The sequence below is a fragment of the Mustela putorius genome, unplaced genomic scaffold, assembly GCF_011764305.1.
Source record: "Mustela putorius furo isolate JIRA1106 unplaced genomic scaffold, ASM1176430v1.1 tig00000083_pilon_pilon_pilon, whole genome shotgun sequence".
In the NCBI taxonomy this organism is placed as follows: Eukaryota; Metazoa; Chordata; class Mammalia; order Carnivora; family Mustelidae; genus Mustela; species Mustela putorius.
The window spans coordinates 9,463,735-9,488,182 of NW_025421273.1; the positions used below are offsets into that span (position 1 = coordinate 9,463,735).

The following is a 24,448-nucleotide window of genomic DNA, read 5'->3' on the forward strand; positions in this document are numbered from 1 at the left end:
GGGAGGTTGGGGTACCAAGTGGTGGGTACTATAGAGGGCACGGATTGCATGGAGCACTGGGTGTGGTGAAAAAATAATGAATACTGTTTTTCTGAAAATATATAAATTAATTAAAAAATAAAAATAAAATAAAATGTAAAAAAAAATAAAATAAAAATAAAAGGCAGGACAGCTCAATAGAAATATGAGTGAAGAACTCTGAAAGAATAGTTCACAGAGGAAAAAGATTTAAATTTACTAGTACTTGGGGGAGATGCAAATAAAGCACCATGAAGTAGCTCTTCCTATTTAATAGGTTTCTAACTATTGAAAAGATCTGTAACACCAAATAACAGGTATATAGGAGGAAAAAGCACTCTAATGCATTTCTGTGAGTATGGAGAGTTGTAGCCTTTTTGGAAAGCAATACAGCAACATCTATTAGAATTATAAATGCATTTACTTTTCTACCATGAAATCCCACTACTGGGATTATTTCCATAGAATAAAAGCCCCAGTTCATTAACAGTTATGTACAGGATGATTATTGTTCCTCTGTTCATTTTCACCAAAAATAGACACAAAAACAAAAACCTTGTTACATGAATGTCCATATATAGGGCAATGAATAAGTGAATGATAGCATATCATATAATGGAATTTTATTTAGTCATTAAAAAGAGTGAATTAGAGATTTGCCAGTTGATCTGAAAGTATGTCCTTTGAAGGGTAGCAGAATATGTCTCCCCAAAATATGCCACTTTGATAATGATTGTTTTGAACTGCAGGTCATTGAGAGGTATCAGATAGAAGAAGAAAAGCTCTCTGCCTTCCCCCTGAACTACCTGAAAACTGAACATAAATTCTTTTTGTGATGGTGCCTTCTTCCCTTTGTCCTGGAGGGAGAAGGGATAACAACTTTATCACTGGAGGCGAGATGGCACTGAGAAAGAACCAACACAAACCAACCTTACTAATGAGTCTTACTTACCATTAGTTTCATGTACATTTACCTCTCTCAATTTGCTGCCCCTGGAAGGCCAAAGTCCTTTTCCTTTGTCTTGTCACTTCTCTACAAAATTATTACTCTTTGCTAAGATGCTACATAAGCCCAAGTCTAACACCCTTCTGAGTTATTCATCAGAGGTTTTTCTTGCATGAGGTACACTGCCTGTGTTAATAGACTGTTTTTCTCTTGTTAACTTGTTTCTTTGTTAGTTTAATTTAGAGAATTCTGCCAATAAACCAAAGATGGGTAGAGGAAAAGTTTTTCCTCCCTTGCACCTATTCAACTCTCCTGTTGAATAAGAAAAGGAAGGTACAGAAAAATGAATGAAACACACTTTTTTATGTTTTGATAATTGCAATATGATTACAAATATACATATAGATGCTTACAAATCATATAAAAATTATATCATTATACAGTTATATAAAATGGAACCATGGAAGGATAAATATTAGGATGTCACCAAGAATTTCTACCCTTTGCAGGTGGTTTGTGTGGTGATTAGTGTTGAAGATGAAGGAGAACATTAAAAAAAAAAAAATCAGGCAAAAAAAAAAACCCAACAACAACAGATAAAAAGACTGTTAAGTGACTCTTGATCTCACAAAACAAACTGAGGTTGCCGGGGGGAGGGGGTTTGGGAGAAGGGGGTGGGATTATGGACATTGGGGAGGGTATGTGATTTGGTGAGTGCTGTGAAGTGTGTAAGCCTGGTGATTCACAGACCTGTACCCCAGGGGATAAAAATATATGTTTATAAAAAATAAAAAAAAAAAAGACTGTTAAAAATTGAAAAGTATACAAATATGCAAAATTATATATAGGGACATAATTTTTAAAAATTACAAATGATGGTCACTCTCTTGTTTTTAAATCTCTCTCTCCTTGGTGATTAAGGAAATTTCCTGTGGGAATGTTGAGGAAATAACAGGGAGGCAGTAGGCCCACAGGTTTTGGTACTGGACAACCAGAGTTCATGTCCCACCTTGTCAGTAACTGGACGTAGGACTTCCAGGGATTATTTACTTTTCCAAACTCAAAATTTCCTCATGCAGGCAGTAAGCTTTTGAGAATAAAATGTGACTATGTAATTAAACTGCTTACCAGAGTGCCTGGTACATAGTAAGTGCTCAATAAATACTGGCTATTAATATCATTTTTATTACAGTTACTGCAAACTAATGAAATTTCAATCTCAGAGGAAAGGAGGACGGGTGGAAAGCAAGAGGATTTTGAAGTTCAAGTGTAAGGGATTTGAAATTGTCCTGTTATATTTTATTTTATTTTCTTTTCTTTAAGATTTTATTTACTTTTTTTTTAATTTTTTATAAACATATATTTTTATCCCCAGGGGTACAGGTCTGTGAATCACCAGGTTTACACACTTCACAGCACTCTTATTTGACAGACAGAGATCACAAGTAGGCAGAGAGGCAGACAGAGAGAGAGAGGAGGAAGCAGGCTCTCCACGGGCCAGAGAGCCCGATGCGGGGCTCGATCCCAGGACTCTGGGATCATGACCCAAGCCGAATGCAGAGGCTTTAACCCACTGAGCCACCCAGGCGCCCTATTTTTTTTTTTTTAAGATTTTATGTCCTGTTATATTTTAAATTCTCTTTCCTTTGTTTTGATTAGGTATAGAAAGTTAAAATCACTTAATATGGTATCAAGATCCTTAAAATCAATCCCTCACCTAAGTGCAATGACTCTCCTTTGTCCAGTATTCTGTTTGTTTCCCAAACAATTCCTGCAATACCTACTCAAAGAGTTTTGTTTGGGTCAAAGAGTGAACATGTTGACACATTTATGAAAACCTACTAGAGGCCAGGCACTGTGCTGTATATAGCAATACTGAAAAGTATGTTCCATTTCCCACATTTTGCAGATAAAAGAACTAATGTCCCCATAGTTTAGATGAATATCAAAAGTTTGTTTAATGTTTGGGAAATCCAGTTTCAATCCCCAGGTATGTTCTAACACAGTCTGTTGTCATCAATGTATATTAGTGCTGTATAAGCAGTAAATAGTCTACAAATTTAAATGTAGTTGGATTTTTAGTGGAAGTTTCTGTTGCCATAGAGTCTTGGCTGAGGTCCTAAAATTGAAGATAGCAGGTGATAAATGTACTTCACACATTCTAAAGAGAGTTGCTAGGCACGCCTACCCAGACTTGCTGAGATAAATCTAAACATGCCCTTACCTTCCTTTTTTGTCACCTGTCATCAGTCCATCTAAAGTTGATAAGATATTGGGGCTCTTTAGAAAACTTCTTAGCCTAGAAAAGAGGAGGGTTGGGCTTTTCACCTCCCCCCCATATCCAGACTATGATCAAGAAGCATTCCATCATAGAAAGAGACAGCTATTGGGCATATGAAACACAGGGCACTATGTCAGATTATAAGAGCACCAGAGAAGAGATACCTTAAAATTAAAATACCTTTAATGCTTGCAACTGTTCCTTTACTTCTAGTTCCCACCCCTTCCTACCTCCTCAACCATGGAAGACCCACAGCTACAGAGTTTGGGGATAAAAGAACTGTGAGAGCAAAATGGAGAAAGAGTGAAAAAATAGATAATGTCCTCCTCCCCTTCCCCACTGTTGATCTGAGGAATTCTTGTGTCAGAACTGAGCTGGAAAGATGGCAGATGCCTTAAACTGAATTAGAGGTGAAAATTATAATATGTAATTGTATATATATTCTCAATATATTCAGAAAATTTCTAATACACCAGGAGTATTCCTCCTGGAAAGATCTGGGTTCTTTCTGAGATCTCCCCCAGTAACTGAGAAAGAAAATTCAATGAAGTCTATTAGAGGGCAGTGGCAAGAGAAAGAATAAGGCTATTTCATGATTATCTGTTATTGACTGGTGATATAAGAAAGTGTTATTTCTACCCTCTGGTTTTTCTAACGCTGTTCACTTATGTTGCCCTTGAAATTCTGCCCCACGTCTGGTTTTGCCTTCCACAACATTGTCTCCATGCCTTTCACAATGTCACTGGATAAATTAATATTTTCTTCTTGCTCCCATAGCCTTAAACCCAATTCATCATTTACTATTGTATCCAAGAATATAGTCAGACTCCTTTGAAATAGTGAGCTCCTTAAGGGTATGGCATCTTGCCTTTTAATTCCCAGTGGTTAGCACAGTATCTTGCTCATATTAAACATTTGATACTAGCTGATTAAACTGCTATGGAATGAAGAGATCACTGAAGTCAGCCACAGAATCCAAGACATTTGTCTATCAGCTGTGTCCCTGTACCTCTAGAGGATAAGTCCAGAAAACTTCCCCTAGGCAGCAGAAGAGTTTCTGCTTTTCTGAGGACTTGTTAGGTAAGAGTCAAGATAACTTTGATTTAGCTGAACACCCATGAAAATAGAGACCCAGGGTCATCCATGTATGAAGCAAACTACAATTAAGCTCCTACTATGTGTCAGCCATTAGAAATGAGAAATGAAGACAGCACCTACCCTGTTCTTTTAACTGATAATGTTTACAACTGTTTAAAATGGATCTCAGTTTGGAAAATGCATGATCATCATTTGCTGAGAGCAATGGCAGCTTAAACTCAGAGTTGATGAAACTCTGGGTGTGAGTTGTCAGCTCTATAAAATGAAGATATGGAAACTTAGGTAGGCATAAACTGAGGGCAATAAAGCAAGTCATGGAACCAACAGCAGACCTTCCTACAGACACTTTTTTACTGAGAGAGTGTGATGGCTGCATAAATCTCAACCCAACCACTGACTTAAGAATGACGTGTCCTAAATTCACCCTAAGTATAAAGGCATCATCGTAACCATCACCAAGATGGTTTTACCATTCCCATCAGCTTGACTAAATTTTAGACAGTTTCTTTCTGACTATAAACCCCATCCCACTCCCCAACCTCTTTTGTTTTAGAGTATTTATTTTTTTTTTAAATTTTTATTAACATAGGATGTATTATTTGTTTCAGGGGTACAGGTCCGTGATTCATCAATCTTATACAATTCACAGCACTCACCATAGCACACACCGTCCCCAGTGTCCATCCCCCAGCCACCCCACCTCTCCCACACCCCTCCCCTCCAGCAACCCTCAGTTTGTTTCCTGAGATTAAGAGTTCCTTATGGTTTGTCTCACTCTCTGGTTTCGTCCCTTTCATTTTTCCTCTCTTCCCCCATGATCCTCTGCCTTTTTTCTCAAATTCCACATATCAGAGAGATGATATAACTGTCTTCCTTTTAAAAATTTGCAATTGTACTATGCAAAGAACCAAGATGCCCTTCAACAGACGAATGAATGGAACGAAGGAAGATGTGGTCCATATACACTATGGAGTATTATGCCTCCATCAGAAAGGACGAATACCCAACTTTTGTAGCAACATGGACGGGACTGGAAGAGATTATGCTGAGTGAAATAAGTCAAGCAGAGAGAGTCAACTATCATATGGTTTCACTTATTTGTGGAGCATAACAAATATCCTGGAGGACAAGGGGTGTTAGAGAGGAGAAGGGAGTTGGGGTAAATTGGAAGGGGAGGTGAACCATGAGAGACTATGGACTCTGAAAAACAATCTGAGGGGTTTGAAGTGGCGGGGGGTGGGAGGTTGGGGGAGCCAGGTGGTGGGTATTATAGAGGGCATGGATTGCATGGAGCACTGGGTGTGGTGAAAAAATAATGAATACTGTTTTTCTGAAAATAAATAAATTAATTTAATTAAAAAAATTTGCAATTGTAAATTCTTATTTTACTCATTTGATATGTAAATATTCTGGCCTCTAGCCAGTTTTACAACCCAGGAATATTTTTCACAGGGAGCCATGGGTCATTATTTTAAAATGTAATTATTAAGAAAGATAGTACGCTTATCTCCCAGTCTCTGTGGGTAGGTAAGGAGTCTAACCTCCATAAGCATCAATGAACAAACACAGATGGCCTAATCACATTTCAAGTGCCCCACTAAGCCCTCCCAGTACTTCTCTGTTAGTTCATCACAGTGCTTAAAACTCTTCTCCTTTTTGTTTCCACAGAGTTGAGTTTAATCTTTCTTCCCTATTGCAATAGTCTTGATAACATTCTTCCTTGTTTAACTCTGTTCAGTGTAATTTTTGTTTGGCAACCACTGTATAGAACTTCACAAAATAGTCATGGTAATAACTATGATTAATAAAAAAAATATTTAATACCATTTCTTGACACTATAAACCATGATTCCCAACCAAGGGTAATTTTGCCCAAAGGAATCATTTGGTAAAGTACGGAGACCCTATAGGTTGTCACAGTTAGGAACAGAAGCAGGAAGTTTGCTATTAGCATATAGTGAGTAGAGTGTAGGGGTGCTGTTAAATATTTTAAAACGCACAGGGAGTCCCTCATAACAAATAATTTGCTACAAATGTAAATAATACCTATTTGAGAAATCCTGCTATAAACAATCAGGATCCTAAGAACACTCTTCTAGGTCTCAGCCTGGCCAAAGAAATTAGTCTGTGCCAAAACCCTGCACCAGATTGTTAGACAATAGTTTTTAAAAGTAGCAAAAGTAGACAACTAAGAAATAACTATAAATAGCTCCTAGGGACTCAGAGTGGTTAAGTCATTTGGTTTTGGCTCAGGTTATGGTCTCAGGGTTGTGATATTGAGCCTCTGGTTGGGCTCCATGCTCAGCACAGTGTCTGCTTGAGATTCCCTCTCTCTTACTCCCTCTGCCCCTCCCCTTGCGCTCTCTCTCTCAAATAAATAAATAAAATCTTTAAAAAATAGCTTTGGAAGATAGTATTATTGAGAAACATGAGTAGAACAAATACAATTTAAAGAATATTGAATTATTAAGCTAATACCAAGTGAGTCTGCATTTTGCATTGGGGTAGAACATGATACCCTTGTTGATGGTGTCCAGGTTCTCTACTAACTGTAGCAACATGAACCAGGTATTCAGCTCTCAGGTTCAGTTTTCTCATGGCTATAAAAGAGGAATCAGGGCCCCTCCCTCACACTATTGTTGTAAAGATGCAGCGATATGATGCATGCTCATTGCTTAGTATGGTGTCTGACTTAAACTCTCAGTACAATAACGATTTTAAAATTGCAATAAGAAAGGAAAATAGAGGTCCCAGAATTGACTACTTAATAAATAAATGAGGAAATAAGTGACATCTAATTAAGTCCTAAGTTTGTCATTTACTATTTTGAGACCGAGCTAACTCTTCAAACAACATTATTTTTATGAGAGTTGAAGATCCAGATAATCCAATTTGTGGGCTTGCTGAGTCACTCTGGACTCTTAATCACATGAAGGTTATTTCCAAGTAAGAATCTAATTAGATGTTTAATTAGTCTATATAGGCTAATGAACTGCCACTCTGCCACTAAATCCTTTAGAGGTTCATGTCAGCCAGTTTAGAGACACAGTAGTAACTATGATTAATCCGATATAGACTGCCACCACCAATCACTGTCTTGCTGACCAAAGACTAGCCCTCAATTAACCCAAAGCCCCCTAGGAGAAATGTTATGTTTTCAGATGCTCTCCTAACTGGCAAGTTAGCCCAAACAGGTTACTTGATTTCTTTTTCATTTCTCAAAAAGTAGTTATTGTAGCAATAATAAAGAACAAACATATATCTAATTCACTTGTGGCACATTGATTTCATTTTATTTGGCAAGTTGACAATAAAAAAAAATTAAACACCTTCCCTTCTCCCCTTCACACACAGGTAGAAAACCCATACCAGGACAGACTGGCTTTAAATGGTTCTATGTAAATTAATTTGACTTATTTTGTAATGTAAAGTTATAGCCCATCCTCATCAACTGCACTTGGGAGTAAAAGACAGATATTATGTCTCATTTTTGTTTGTCCCACATTTAAACCTTCTATTATTTGTATTTGTCTTATGCATTCTTGGAAATATGCTAAAGATTGTCTGAGTTTCCTCAAGAGCCATATTTTAAATTTAAAAATGCATTGGTAAATGAGAAATAAAAGTATAAAATCCCTAAGTGTCCACTCAATAATACATTACTAAATCAATATATAAAGAATGTTTTTAAACCACCAAACTATAGGAAACTAAGTTTAAAAACAGTGGATATCTTCCCCCAAATTTTCTAAACTAATTTATCCTTTAAATAGACTTGTCAGTTTCAAATTGAATATGACTTGGGTTTCTGAGATCTTGGGAAATGAAGAATATCTTGTTTCATTTTCTAGTCTTACATAAAGCAGAGTTGTATTAAAATTTTCAAATTTCTTCCCTCTTTATGAGTTCCAGAGGGTACATTTTGGTTAGTTCAATATGCTATTCCTACTTTAACTTTCTCATAAGTTCATTTTTCAATTTCATCCTAAAAATTTTAGTCAAATAAAATCTTCAAAGTGCTAGCAATCTCTAATATACTTTTGAAAAGGGAAACATTAAGTATAATTCCAATAAAGTACAGATCAGGACATAATGCTAAGAAGAACTTAAAATAAATTATTAAAAGTGGTACAGAATTACCCTTTACAATAACCTTAACATGGGGGCAAGTGATTTAACATTCTGCCTAAAAGGGAACACGTTTTACCATCTAACAATCATTTATAGACATTATTTAGAAGGACTTCTGTAAATAAGTTAGTACCAGTTGTAGATCCAGAGCTTACAAAAGCCAGCTTGTTAGTTTGGAAAACAATACTGTTGTCTAAGTAAGAAAATGTTTTAACGGTTTCAATCAGTGGCTCTCAACCTTGGTTGCACATTAAAATTACCTCTGGAGCTTTTAAACACTCCAATACCTAGACTACCCCCAGATCAATTAAATAAAAATACCTAGGCTGGGAAGAAGGCATTGGTATTTTTAAACGCTCCCCAGGTTGATTCCAATATTACAGTCCAGGTTAGGAACAGATCCTTTAAAGAAATGGAAAATTTAATAATTTAATAATAGCACAGCTATAACTTTCAGAATGAGGTTTAAAGCCACTATTGGAGTATATTTTTAACCTTTTTGTTTTTCTTTTATTACTCCAGAAAAACATTTAGATAATTTCTTACATGTATATTTAAGTTGATGCAATTTGCTTTGATATAGCCATTTATAATACTCTAAAGTATGAACATAAATATTGTAATTTCAATGGACTCTGACTGAAACAGAAGATTTAGTCACCAGAAGATGCAGGCAACTTTTTTCCTCAAACATAGAACAAAAATATGAAATCTGATATATAAGAATATCATAGTATAACAGAAGAAATAACTTTTGACTCCATAGATTAAATCTTGTAAAAATCACAATGACTAATATATTAACTTATTAAACAAATTAAGCCTAATGAGTTTTTAAATATCAGAACAATTTAATTAATTTTGTACGGGGGACCTAAGTGTTAAATGCATCACATGGTCGTGTCAAATGTCACTTGTAAAAAAATCTACGTGAAATAGGAACTTCGCGGCATTAACCGTGTTCTAGCATGGGAGAGAATAAACAAGAAATCTGGAAAAAGGGCAATGATTAGATTTTTCCATAAGTGGATAAAATTAAAAATTAAAAACAAAAATTAAAAAATTAAAATTTTAAATTAATTAAATTAATTTTTAATTAAAAATTAAAAAAAAAAAACACAAAAAAAAAAAAAAAAAAAAAAAAAAAAGTAGTTGAGACCCTTTTAGCACCCCACTGGGCCCTGGAGATACAAGTTACCTGAAAGACAGAGTTCCTGCTATCATTGATGGACAGCTGGTTGACCTGTAGGTCAGGCCATAGATTTTTTATCCCACCTATATAGTCACCATAAACTCAAGATATTGTTAAACATTAGTATTATGTCAACTTCCAAATGAATTACTATTTGCTTATGTTTGTCTGTGTAACAAATTTTCAGATCATCTTGGTTGATATTCAATAACTTTCTTTAGGTCCCATCTTTAAAAAAAAAAAACAAAGAACAAGAAAAGGGGTCCCTGGGTGGCTCAGTCAGTTAAGTGGCTGCCTTCAGCTCAGGTCATGGTTTCAGGGTCCTGGGATTGAGCCCTGCATTGGGCTCCCTGCTCAGCAGAGATCCTGCTTCTCCCTCTACTTCTGCCTGCTGCTCTATCTGTTTGTGCTCTCTTTCTGTCAAATAAAAAATATAATAATAAAATCTTTTAAAAATAAATAAAGATGGGATTGGGAGGGAGACAAACCATAAGTGACTCTTAATCTCACAAAACAAACTGAGGGTTGCTGGGGGGAGGGGGTTTGGGAGAAGGGGGTGGGATTATGGACATTGGGGAGGGTATGTGCTTTGGTGAGTGCTGTGAAGTGTGTAAACCTGGTGATTCACAGACCTGTACCCCTGGGGATAAAAATATATGTTTATAAAAAATAAAAAATTAATTTAAAAATAAATAAATAAATAAATGACCAAGAAAAGACTGATAATTTTAAATATTAAAATTATTTAATAGTTAAACTTATGCAAGTTTTTGAAAAAAATATATAGTAGATGACTCTCATATCTCTAACTCCCTCAAATTTGTTTCTTTCTTGCTTTCTTACTGTCTCTCATTTTAATCATCATTACTGTTATTTTGTCAGCTATCTAGGCAGAGTCTCTAATACATAACTTGAAAATATTTCTGAAAACAAAACTAGCATTGGAAAATTATTATTGATCCACTTAGAATTTTTTCAGTTCTTAATTATATTTTCTGTATAAGAGTAATTCGTGCTCATTATACTGTTTTATAAGTACAAGAGAAAATTACTCATAATTCACCATGAGAGCAACTATATTTAATATTTTGACATCTTTACAAGTTTTCTCTCTCAAACTTTTATAGTTAAAGTCATATTGAATCTAAAATTCTATATATTATTCCATTGGTACAGCTTTTTAATTTACATCCTATTTTAAAGATTTAAAAATGTCATTAAGAACTCTTTTTTTTTTTAAAGATTTTATTTATTTATTTGACAGACAGAGATCACAAGTAGGCAGAGAGGCAGGCAGAGAGAGAGAGAGAGAGATGGAAGCAGGCTTCCTGCGGAGCAGAGAGCCCGATGCAGGGCTCGATCCCAGGACCCTGAGATCATGACCTGAGCAGAAGGCAGCAGCCCAAACCACTGAGCCACCCAGGCGCCCCCATTAAGAACTCTTTATCAATCTTACTTGAAAGGGTATATGGCTGAAATTGTTAATATTACAGAGTACCTCAAGATCTTCAGAATATTAATTTAATAAGCAAATATTTACACACACTGCTTTATATGTATCAGATACTATTTTAAACACTGAGGACAGAGAAAGAAGAAAGATTCATGCCTTATAGAGTTTATATTCTTTTAAGAAGTAACAGACAACAATAAATAAGCAAATAAATAAATAAAATAATTTCACAGAGTGATTCTCGTTTTAACAGTCATGGGATTCTGACAATAGATAGGGAGCTGGTTAGAGAGGGGAGGTGCTTAGAAAGATACCCATCTCCAAGTAGATAACTTCTACTTGGAGATGGGTATCTTTAATATCATGATATTAAAGATGATATCAATGATATCTTTAATATCATTAAATCTGAGATTTATTGATAAGCAAGAATCAACCATGTTTGAAACTCAAACATATGCAAATGCAAGAGGAATGGAATAAAGCTACCTTCCAGGAAATTCTTTGGAACAGATCTTCATGAAGTTACAGGCAAAAAGTGAGCAAGACTTGAAAATGCCCCTTCCTCGCCAGTCCTCATGTTGTTCCCCTTGAATCAGATCTCATTCATTCCTCAGAAGCCACTTAGAAACCAATTACTTTATTACATGTCACCAATTACAAGAGAACTGATAAAGCCAAATTCTTCCCCCAAAATTTCTAAGCAAAGACATAGAACATATGATAGAATTAAACTGTGTGCTATCCTTTATTTTTACTATGAATTATTGACATTTCCCAGGATTATTGACATTTAAAATTTGTGTTGCTATTATTGTTGTTGTCAGTTTTGGAGATGAAATGTACTGTCTTGTACAAGTGGTTTAATATTGCAGTAAAGACTTTAGGCTAGGGACGGATTCTAACAGCTAAGACTTTACTAAGGTACTTAAACCAGCCACAATTTCCTTATCCCAATAATAATAATTTGAGTTTTAAACAAGATGGTGCAGAGAACTCAGTCTAGAGCCTGAAAAAACAAGTCTTTAGAGAGGGAGCGAGGTGGGGAGAAGAGACTGAAAGAGATTGGTGGGGGAGAGAGATAGCATATATGTGCATGTGCACATGTGTGCACACTCGCATAACACCTTGAGATTATTTTAAATATTGTGTGCATAAATATCTTACTAGTAGCAAAACCAAGGCTTAATTTAGTTTGCCTTCAATGGCCTCCTGAAAGTGCATTGCTTAGAAGACTGAATGTGTTCTGCTGACAGAGAAGAACAATCCACCAATGTTTACATGGATGGATTATATAATGTGGGATTTGGGGAATTTAAAATCCCAAACTCCACTAACTCTTGGTCACAGATGTGATGCTAAGTTTCAAACAATCACATTGTGGCATGAAAAAGAAATGCTAAGGTCTTCCTAATTTTTCTCATCTTTTCCTGTTATTCTCAAAGTTCTTACCAGGTGAGAACTCCCTCCACACTAACACAACTATTTTCAGGGACACTGTCTGAGGACCAGCACTACATATTTGGAATAGAACTCCAAAAGGCAGTGAGATGACACCCAAGGAAGGGAAGGAATTTAGAAAGAAACGAATAAAGTAGCTTACACATTGTCTTCCTCAGAAGCCCAGCAACCCTCAATAAGAGTTACCTCATAGTAAGGGAAAGAGGGCTAATCATGTGAGCTTGAACCAGAACACTCCATTTTTCTGTTATATATACATATATAAGGACATGATGACCAAAGGGTTCCATACCTGATCAAAAAACCTTGAAAACCTCTGAGCCAGTAAAGCTCTTTGTAAACTGTAGTGTGATTTGCAAATGCTAGTTGCTAATATTATTACTGCTGTTTCTTGGTTCCTATGACAATTTAAATGCTTTTTTTATTGGGAAATTGTTTAATTAGATAATAAATCTCAAGAAGAGGCATTGTTCCAAGTTAAAGATTTATTTTTGTCTCCACCATTCTGTGCCATAAGCCCATTTAAAATGCTTCCTAAAGGGATTCATTTAATGGAGGAAGCTAAAGCATTTGACTAAACTTTTCCATCACAAATTTAATTCACATAGGATCAACCCAGTTAGTCATCTAGAGTAAAGATATTCACCACACTTCCTGGTTGTTATGAGAATATCCAGGAAAATATTTCCTGCCTCCCTCAGTTAGAAATGAGGCCCTTAAGGATCTCCATTCAATTACTTCAACCTACATATTTAATGCCAGGTTATAGACAAATGCTAAAGAATATCGAAAAATAGTAACAACAGGAATCCAAGTTAACTCAATACTCATTATTTGTCCTAGAAACGAACAATACAAATATAGAATAGTGTGTGGGACTTAAGTCAATAATAATAGCAAAGCCATATAATGCTTGCTATATGCAAAGCAGTGGTCTATATGCTTTATAAATATTAATTCATTTATTCCTCACAACAACCTATGGACTTAACACCATGATTATCTTCTTTAAAGATAAAGCCTAGGGAGAATAACTCACCTACCAGAAGTCAGTGTTGGAGCTAGGATTCAAACCTAGGCGATCAGTCTAGAGATGATCATATATTGTTTTAATTTTTAGTTTCAGAGGGTTTGAGAATTAGAAAGTATATTTTTATCTGAATTTTTCCAATTATAAGTATGCTTTAATGTTTGATGTCTTCCTTTTGCCCCTCTGAATCCATAACCCACATTTTTCTGTCTTGCTCTGTGCTTCAGAGTCTGACCTATATGAGTAACATTGATAGGCTTCCAGCTGGGTTTAGTACTGGAGATTGGAGGTCAACAGGAGTATGAGGACAACATATTTATTTTCCTGGTTCCTCCTAGTCAGGTCACTACTGGTCAGCTGCATCCCTCTTTTGAAACCACAACACTTCAAATGACTCACTTCACTCTGGATTCTGCTACCTCTCCCTTCCTCTGCCCCTAAAAACCTGAAGATAACAATAGTTCTCTGTTACTACAGTTGCTAGGGCACTGAACCATATTTGTTATTTTCTCTAAATACTGAACACATCTTTGTAAATAGGCTTGTTGTTAAACTTTCGTCAAATCAGGAATCTGAGCATTCATCTTTTCATCTAGTTTATATATGACTGGACAAAAAGATAAATGCAGTATAACCCTCACTATCCCCATTTTCTAAGTTCTGCACAAAAGACTCAGGAAATAAATTCTAGAGTTATCCAAAGAGAGCTCCATTACTCCTACTACAAGTCTATATAAAAATTATTTGCCAATTTTTTTTGATTTTTATAAGAGGCCAGGAATTGGGGTCTACAAATAGAACACATTTTAATTCCAATAACAGTCATAGGGTCTGTAAAATATCCTGAATGTCAAGCAGGAAGGCAGTAGCAGACCTATTCAATTTGGATGTTGATCTCTTTGAGGTGGATGACCTTATTGAAACCTTGACTCAGGTGTCATAAATCAGGTACTTAGCCTAATTAAGTATAAAAATATCTGATGCTATGCAACTGATAAAACTGGATGTTGACTTCCTGGAATCAGATAGTAAAATACATCCAGGAAATGTAATCCCATGGTACAGAAAGATACCAGGTGCATCCCTGTTTCCCCTTCAAACTAATTAGCCATTCATCAGAAACAATGTATGTCTATGAATATATCTTGGTCTCAAAAAAAGACTAAACATCTGAACTGACCTTAACACCTCTTATTCAAAACATCTCAAGTTGATCTTGTCATTTACTTTGACAGCTCACCTTGTGAGAGTAGAGATTATTTCCAGTGAAAGGATGTAAGAACATGCTGAGCCATAATTCCAAAACTATGGTTACCCTCCTTTTCTTCTCCTTTGATCCACCTTTATAGTTCTCATAACTTTCACTGCTCCACTCCTGGTTTTCATGTTGAAGGTCTAGCTTTACAGCTATGATTCAGCTGCTTGGCTAGAACGATGCATTTCTTTTCACTATGACTTGATGTTTGCAAAGTTAAAGTGTGTGGAGGTAAATGACACATTGTCTTTGCTTACAAACCTCATTGTTTCATCATCAACATGTGTCACAAGAGTCTTAAAACATATGAGCATGTACATCTACCAGTGGAATAGATACAAGTTGACATCTCTCTGAATTACAGTTTCATAGAGCAATGGTTGGAGATGGATGCATAATATTGATCCATTTCAGCAATAAGTATCTGGGGAATCTCCTGGGGGTACTTCTGAACTGGCAAGGAACAATGATTATGACCAAATGTTAAAAGACAAGAACCCTGGGACCTGCTTTTCTAATTCTAGCTCTGTCACCTTCTTGATGTATGGCACTAGAGCTACCCCACCACAAAATGACACCTTTCTATATGACCTAGACTTCAAAGTTATTGGTATGAACAAAAATGATTTATTTGTATAGATGGCAATAGCAAAACCTCTGTGCTACTTCACCTTGCAAAAATCAGTCAGAAATTATTTTCAGTGATTGAGATACTCATTGTCCTGAAACAAAGACAAGGTACAGTGTTTCATTCAAATTATACATGTTTTTTTTTTTCCTCCTTTCCTTTAGTAGCCAACTTCTAAGGTAGTCTCCTCCAATAACCATCATTTTCTGATATTCACACACTTACATAGATAGTTCTCTCCCACATTGGATACCTGTATATCCAATATGATATTGATTTCCAAGGTTAGTTCATCAAAGCCATTTGACCTCTTCCTTGTTCCTGTATCATTCACTCTAAGAGAAACCAGCTACAGTGTAAGAGCATATTCAAAGGGATAGTCCAAATAATGAGGAACTGAGGCAACCTACTGAAAGTCAGCACCACCTGCCGGTCATATAATTAAGCCATCATGGAAGCAGATCTTCACATCCCAGTCAAGCCTTCAGATGAATGCAGCATCTTGACTGCTGCCTCATGAAAGATCCCAAGCCGGAATCACACAGCTAAGATACTCCTAAACTTTAGATCCACAGAAACTGTATAAGATAATAAATGTTTGCTGCTATAAATCACAAAGATTTGTGTGGGGGGGGAAGGTGATTTGCTATGTAGTAATAAATAACTAAAATACTATTCATTCTGATTTTCTTTTATACAAGGTTTACCTTTCCACCAAACCTGACACTACTCACCTATTTTTCAAGCAAGACCTTCTTATTGGTATGGCAAAATAGTGAGGAGCAACAGGAAGGCATGATCACTTTGACAATGACACAATGTTAGTGAATTAATACTCTAAGATATATATGTCCATAGTTACATCTGTTCAATGAAAGTCAAACTGAAAAATGTCCTCGTCCAAGAAATTGTTTACAAAAATAAATACTACATGCTTATCTTCATAATGTATACGTAACTCTAATTTACGTAGATAATTTCATTGTCTTATAATAGCCTAAGTGGAATACTGGTGATGTCATTTTATTACCCAGACAGTTATAAGTAGTGAGTTAATGTTCTGTCATTAACCCCTGTTAACTGCCAGAATCGAGTCATTTTATTTCAACATATAGTGAAATAAGTTAGTTAGGCAATTAAGAGGAGCATCTGGCTAAAATACTGCAAAGGTCTTCCAGTGCTCTTAAATAAAATATGAGTTTCTTTACTGGCAGAAAAATTTCAAATAATTATTAATTGTAACTTTATTTTTGATTCATAATAACATTATACAAAGGGTGCTGAAGCACCTAAAGCAGATAATGTATCATTCTTCCCTACCTGCCTTCTACTCTGTATAAAATCAATTTATCACTAACATTTCAGTTCAGTATTAAAAGGTAATACAATTAGAGAAGCTATACCTTTACTATTTATATCACTATACTTCCCTGACTAAAATAACAAAACAGATGAAAAATCACATCTCTGAAATCTTTTAGGTGCCTGTATAATTTTTTAGTAAAACTATTTAAAAAGCTGTTTTCAGCATTAGATTCCAACATAAGAATAAGTTTGAAAACACAGATTACTTTCTTAGCATTAATGTGAATTTCTCATAGGAATGTCAAAATTCTAAATTAACCTGAATAATATTAAAAGTATTGAATTATATTTCACAAGATTTTATCATATACAAATTTAGTTTCTGCAAAGCGTAGAAATTTTCTCTTATGTAAGTCCCAAAATGATTTTTAAAGAGCTGTGGAAATTATAATAAAATAAAAAATTCAAAAAGAATGAGATTCAAATGTTTTATCTTTAAGCAAATAGACACAAAATTTCACCAAATATAAAATGGTATAAATGGTAGAAGTTATGAAACGAGAATCACAGAGTGCTTTTCTGAAACACTCAAATGGACAAGGGTTAACTTATTAACCCCTGTACTGGATCTTACATATCTACTTTAAAATTTTGATATTTCCATCAAACATCTGCATTTAATATATTGTAAATTGTCAAAAGGTAGTAATGAGGGAAATTTCTTTCTGCTACTAAGTTTGGCTAACAGTGTTTTAGGTGTGGACAATGAAAAATAAAATGTAAGTCAATAAATTTTTGCTTAATCAATTTTATTAATTGTTGTGTCAAATTATACCCTTATAAACCAAAGAGATATACCTACTATTTATAAATCTTCATATGAATTAATTATTTAATAAAATTGTGAAAGGATTTATACTCAATATAATTTCAAAAGGGTTGAGTTCTTTGAGAAATCATTTGTCATTTAATTCTGGGAAATCATTTAATTCTGGGAAGTCTTGTGCACTGGATTGTATGAGACTTCTTATATGTTAGGAAGCAATAATTTCTCTTTAGATATTTCACAATACTTGTTGGATGAGGTGAATGAATAAATGAAGAGAAGAAGTTTCCAGCAACTAGTTCTGGCAATGTTTTGTCATCATTATATTCCATTTGTTTGAAAAATACTGTTAACCCTTGTATTGATCTTTGTGTTCTTGAGTTTTGCTTTTTTATTTCCATATAAAATTATACACAATGATTGCTTTCACTAATTTATCCCCAAAACCTACACTGAGTATAATGGTTCTCAGAAAAATCAAACAAGCTATCAAAGTATTTATTACATTTATGTCCATTACATGCCTAGTTATAAGGAGTAAGACAGGTACTAATTCAAGGAGATGGAGAATATAACCATAGAAACCAAGTTAAATTATATGAAACAATTAGAGAAAGTTAAGAGCTGTGATGTATAACAGCATTTCCCAAAAGATCCTTGAGATGTTAATAGATGTTTTATTAAAAAAAAAAAAACTTCTATGGTCAAATAAGTTTGGGAATTATTTCATTAGACATTATCCTCTTGGCAATTCACAGTGCCATTAGCATACTAATGACTGAAAAGTTTTGCAGCAAAGAAAATGGTTGCATTTTGACTAAGCCAGAATATTCAAAATCTTTCACCATGGAGGACTTCATTAAAATGTTCCCTTTTGATCACAAAAATTTTATAAATGAAGAGAAAAAATAACACAAGTGTTTGCCACATTAATTTAACAAGCATTTAACATTTTGCCATATTTGGTTCAGATTTTTTCATCCAAATAATAATCAAAAGATTCCTTACCCAAGGCCAACCCCCATCCCATTTTCCTTCGTCTTCCACATCCCAAAATTGGTATATATTATTCTTGATCATATATTTTACTTTAACTTGTATGTTTGGATTCACAAATAATATATAGGATTCCTGTGTGTTTTAAGTTTTTAAAAACTATCATTTTCATACACATTGCAATTTACTAATTGTACTCAACATTATGTATATGAGACGGATTATGATAGTATATATGGATTTGGTTTATCTGTTTTAACTGAGGAATTATGTTCTTTGTATAAATAGACCACAAAAATTAATTATCCAATAACCTATTAGGAAAATGTGGATTGGGGGAGGGGTGCTTTAGTCAGTTAAGTGACTGCCTTGGGGTCACATCATGATCTCAGGGTCCTGAGACGGGGCCCCTCTCCTGCTCAGCAGGAAGTCTTCTCCCTTACCCTCTGTCTGTCGCCCTTGCTCGTTCTCTCTCTCTAATAAATAAATTAAATATTAAAGAAAGAACATATGGCTTGTTCTCAATGTTTTCCTATTCTTAAGAATGTTGTGATAAATGTCCTTGCACGTAAATCTTTGTGTGTCTGTTGAAGAGATGTTTCAGAGTATTTACCTAGAAGTAGAATGAATAAGTCATAGATACCCACATTATCAATGCTAGTAGATATTTCAAACTTCTCTCCAAAGTAATTAAACAAGTCACACACCAGCACACCACAGGAATTCCCAGGGATTCACATCTCTGCAAATGTTCAGACATACTAATCTGATGTGTATGGACTTATATAATGCTGATATACAACATTAATTTCCCTTATTATTTTTGGATCCTGAACATATTTTCATAAACATATTGGCCACCTGGTTTCCCTCTTCTGTGAATCATGAAAATTTAACAGTTACTTATATATTTCCCTAACTAATCCTTCACTGTTCAAATTCACTACAAATAACTTACCTGGTTTATGGTTCAACTTTCATTTTTTAATTTTTTTTAATATTTCAACAGGTGTTCATATTTACCACTCATGTGACATTTGTACCTTGGCATCTTATGTCTTATTTTAAAAATTTCAGTTTTATTTTTCACATTGAGGATTTTATTCCATCTTCTATTTATTTGTGTATTATGTCATACAAGCATTTAATTGCCCAAGTGACATTTCTTGATTAATCTATCCTTTCTGTACTGATTGCTAATGCCACCTCATACATACTAAGTCTTTGTAATATAAAGGAGATCACTAGTAGCTGAGAGAAGGGAGAGGGTTCACTATTACACTGACCCAATCATGCATGGGGACTGCATGATGGGTGCAGTGGCCTTCAGGCAGGGTCTGAACACAAGATGGACATAAAGACATGGGTTTTGGTGTCAGACAAATGTTCATTTATATCCTTTCTGTAATCCTCACTGCAAGCGAATTAATCTTGCTTCAAATAAAATTAATCTTGCTGCAAATGAATTTTTTACCTTGTAAGTGGGGATCATACAAATGATCTAGTACCATTATCTAGTGAGATAATATATTTTAAAATGGTTACTATATAGTCTTGCGTATAGCAGTTGTTCAAAGTGGTTAGTTGTAGTCATTGTAGTTCCTACTATGGCTAGCCTTAGTGATAGGAATGGTAGTAAGATCTAATTAGATCAAGTTCTGTCAGTTCGAAAAGCTAAAACAGATCTGAAGGACATTCTTAGGAAAGCAGAGACAGCACTGGGGAACTGTCTGATTGTAAGGTAAGAACTGGAGATGCCTCTAGGCTGCAGTTTGGAGGACAAGATGTAAGAGGAATTGGAGATACTAGTTTAGGATTGATGGTCTCAAAGGGCGGTTCCAATAGCAGCAATATCTGAAAACTTGTTAGGAATGCTAGTTCAAGACCCCAGACTCACTGACTCAGATACTCTGACCAACATGTGACCCACTAATGGCAACTGGTTTTAACAACCCCCACCCGGCTGAATGGATTCTGATGATGTTCAAGTTTGAGGCTCACTGGTTGGGAATACAATGAGTAAGAGCTGGTGCTGAGAAACCATCGTGAACACGAAGCATGAAGAAATTTCTGAGCTGCAGATATGGATTTCTCACTTAAAGAGTGAAACTCTCCTTTTCTAATACCTTTGCTTGCTTCTAGTTATTGGTTTTATTGTACTGAATGGCTTCCCAATCTAAGCATCATCTCCCAGCATTCAAGTTCTCCTTGCTGTCTACCTACTGAGCAAAGCAATTCCAACTTTGCAATTCTTAATCACTCTGTCCTTCCCACAATTTCTCTCATGCATCCTTCCCCTATTTTCAGCTTGGAGGCTCCAACAGGGAGGGGAATTTGTCTGGCACAATTTCATTGAACATTAAATACCATGTGTACTGACAGAGCTTTGTAAATAATAATTGAGGGTAATAACAGCCTAGAACCCAGATTTTATTAGCATTAAATATTAAATATAAAATGGTTATCCTGGCCATTAAATATAAAATGCTTATCTATCTATCATCTATCTATCTATCTATCTAATCATCTATCTACCCTTCTCTGACCCCTGAAAGATAAAAGTCAGTAAAGAACATGCTGTATCTGTACCATTTAAGAACACTTTTATTTTAAAACTTATTTCATCTTGAAATCAATAGGTTTAAGCATGAAAAAGAGATGAGCAGTAGTCACAGAAAATATTCACCTGTTTTTGGATTTTTCATTATGTTTTTAGGGAGTTTTATCAACTCTTTGGTAGAAATCAAGGTGGAGAAATAATGAGAGATTTCAGTTTAACAGTATATCAGAGGTCTGGCTAGAGTATTAGTTTTGGCCATGATGTGCCAATCAACTATAAAAGATCAGCTCAGCCTCAGTGACAAGCAGACATCTGAGATAAGTTCATCTACCATGACATGCTCTAGAGTAGGATGCATACAGGAATAGCACCTGCATTTTACACTAGTGCTGCCTTGTAACATCTTGGGGTCCATGTTTAATTTAAAAAAATGCAATTTTTAGGAACTTGAAACATGTTACCCCATCATTTAAAAATACAAGCTAATCCTGGTGTGTTTCTTATTATGTTTTTTCTTTTACTTTATAATCTGTATATCAATGCATGTATACATGTGAACTTAGATCTATAAAATGTATAGGATAGCATGTAAAAGGTAGGCCAATAAAATATATCTTGTGTTATCACTTTATATAACATGTTTAATAGTATATACAAAATTAACCTACAGTGAAAAAGCTTTAACTTTTTAAAAACATTTTGAATAATTGAATACTGCTGTCTTTGTGATGTGAAACCATGATTCCTCACAATGAAATCAATATACTTTGGTCTTTAATTTATTGACAAGCATGACCTGAAGTTTGAAAGCAAGTTCTAGGGTTCAAATTGCCTGTTAATATTGTTAAAGAAAATTTAAACTATTACTCATGTGAATTTTAAATGCTTGAAAAGAAAGAAAATACACAAAACAGCTAGCAATGATTTTATCTTAGTGGAAAGATAATGCATAATTTTTTATTTATACATACTTATTTTCTGAATTCCCTATCACAAAGAAGTATTATTATTCATTATGGTACCAATGTTAGTAATAAGATACAAGTGAAATATGTACTTGAATTTGCATGTCATCCTTGCATAGAGGCCATGCTTATCTTCTCTGTATCATTTCAATTTTAGTGTATGTGCTGCTGAAGCAAGCATGAAATATGTACTTGGAAATAGTTATAAACCTTATTCAAGCTGTACCAGATTCCTACTTATAGAACTCATACCAAGACACACATCCACACAAACACATACACAAAAACATATTAGTAATGTCTTCCTTAATGATTAAAACATAAGATGTCATTAGCAGCAGCAAGTCACAGTGATAATCAATGTTGTTTTGAAACATAGTCCTGAATGGGTAGTAAATGCAGGGGTGATGTTTCAGCAGTCATGAATTGATAAAAAGAGTCAATCATGTGAAGGCACTTTATATAGGTAGAATTTCAAAACCTTATAAAAACTAGTTTTCTTTTTTAAATGAAGAGTATTTTGCATTGCCATCCCTTGAGCAACTTCCTATGTTGTAATATATAGACTTGGGATGGCAAATTAACAATTCATCTGATGTGATAATTGGGATAGTCTATAGCAGCAACTCTGAAGGTGTAATCCTAGGAGCCCTAGGGATCCCAGGGAACTTTTCAGGATCTTTGTGAAATCAAAGCAATTTTCAATACATTATTCATCTTTTTTACTATGTTGGCATGTGTCCTTTCACTGTGTGGCCAAATGATGGTACAAATACAATAATGGGTAAAATTACTCGATGCTTAGAACAAATTGAGGCAGTAGAACCAATGCGTACTAGCAGATTTTGTGTATTTCATCAACATGCACCAAAATTTATTTTAAGAATATCTTTGATGAATTAGTAAAAATTCGTAATGCTTACATTACATCTTGGAACTTAAAGACGTGCTTTAATATTCTCTGTGACAAAAATTAAACATAGAGTTAAAGGTAGAATTGTATACTTTTATATGATGAAGTAGATAGTTGTATTAGTTATCTATTTCTGAACAGTTTGTGCCCACACCGAGCAACTTAAAGCAACATACATTTATTATCTTGGTTTCTGTTGGTCAGGAATTCATGTACTGCTTAGCTGGGTCCCCTGGTTCAGGTTTCTTACAAGGGTGTAATTAAGGTGTCACCTGGGACCACAAGCATGTCAAAGTCTAACTGGCGAGAAATGGATCTTTCCCCATTTCCAATCTTATCCATGTGGTTGTTAGTAGGATTCAATTACTTGGGGTGCTTGGACTGAGAACCTCAGTTCCCTGTAGTTATTGGCTAGGAGGGCACTCTCCATTCCTTGCCAGGTTGCTCTCTCTATGGGGGCAAGCATTTGAGAAGAACCAGAGAAATTCAGCAAGATGAAAATCATAGTCTTTTATATCCAATCACAGAAGTGACTCTGCCTCACATTTGCCATACTCTATTTGTTAGAAGCAAGTCACCAGCTCCAACTCTCTCAAGGAGAAAGAATGACACAAAAGCATGATTTCCTAGGGGCAGAGATCATTAAGAGCCATGTTAGCAGCAGTGTTCATAATGGTCATCTATGGGAACTACTGCTTGCGTTGCAAGTTGAACTATCTGCTCTTTTCATTACAAACCACTTTTACTTGAAAGAATAATTAACCTAAAAACTATACTTAGGCAGGCTTGAGTATTTTGCTGATATTTGCAGAACTGAGTATTTCTTGAAAATAGTGAGTTTTGTTACTTCAAGGAAAACAAATTCAGTGGAATTTGAATATTAAAACAATGTTAGAATTTTGTAAAACTTGTATCTGGCAATAGTGTCTTAACAACTTCTTGATACATAAAAATCTCTTTTACAGGTTTTGTTAGCAATACGAAAGAATGTTGGGTTTGATATTGTATCATGAAATGTGTTGGGGCACCTGGGTGGCTAGGTGGGTTAAAACTTCTGCCTTCGGCTCGGGTCATGATCCCAAGAGTCCTGGGATGTCGCTTCGCATTGGACTCTCTGCTCCACAGGGAGCCTGCTTCCTCCTCTCTCTCTGCCTGCCTCTCTGCCTATTTGTGATTTCTGTCTGTCAAATAAATAAATAAAATCTTTAAAAAAAAAAGAAAGAAATGTGTTAACATGTAAAAGATCTGCAAAACTCAGTGAATCAAGGTTTTTCAGTTGACCAAATGGATGTTTTTCCAGAGACAGGCACATGTCCATTTAAAGTGCAAGATAGACCAATGGTTTTAGCCATTCTGACAGGTGTAAAGTGATATTTCATTATGGTTTTGA

The 24,448-nt window shown here is 35.0% G+C and overlaps 1 protein-coding gene and 1 non-coding gene across 5 annotated transcripts in view; both read right to left on the reverse strand.

Moving 5' to 3' along the window:
• Window positions 1–24,448, reverse strand: part of INPP4B (inositol polyphosphate-4-phosphatase type II B) — an 830,315-nt gene that overhangs the window by 455,775 nt on the left and 350,092 nt on the right. For 2 of the 4 annotated variants that reach the window (XM_004768442.3, XM_004768443.3), the window contains exon 1: window positions 14,851–15,062. The exons of the other annotated variants lie outside the window; for them this stretch is intronic. The gene's annotated coding sequence lies outside the window, so the exon portion shown is untranslated. Of the gene's footprint in view, window positions 1–14,850; window positions 15,063–24,448 lie in introns of those variants that run through there. 4 annotated transcript variants of the gene reach the window in all.
• LOC123391244 lies at window positions 22,219–22,322 on the reverse strand. The gene has a single exon (XR_006605872.1). It is a non-coding gene; the product is annotated as a U6 spliceosomal RNA (small nuclear RNA).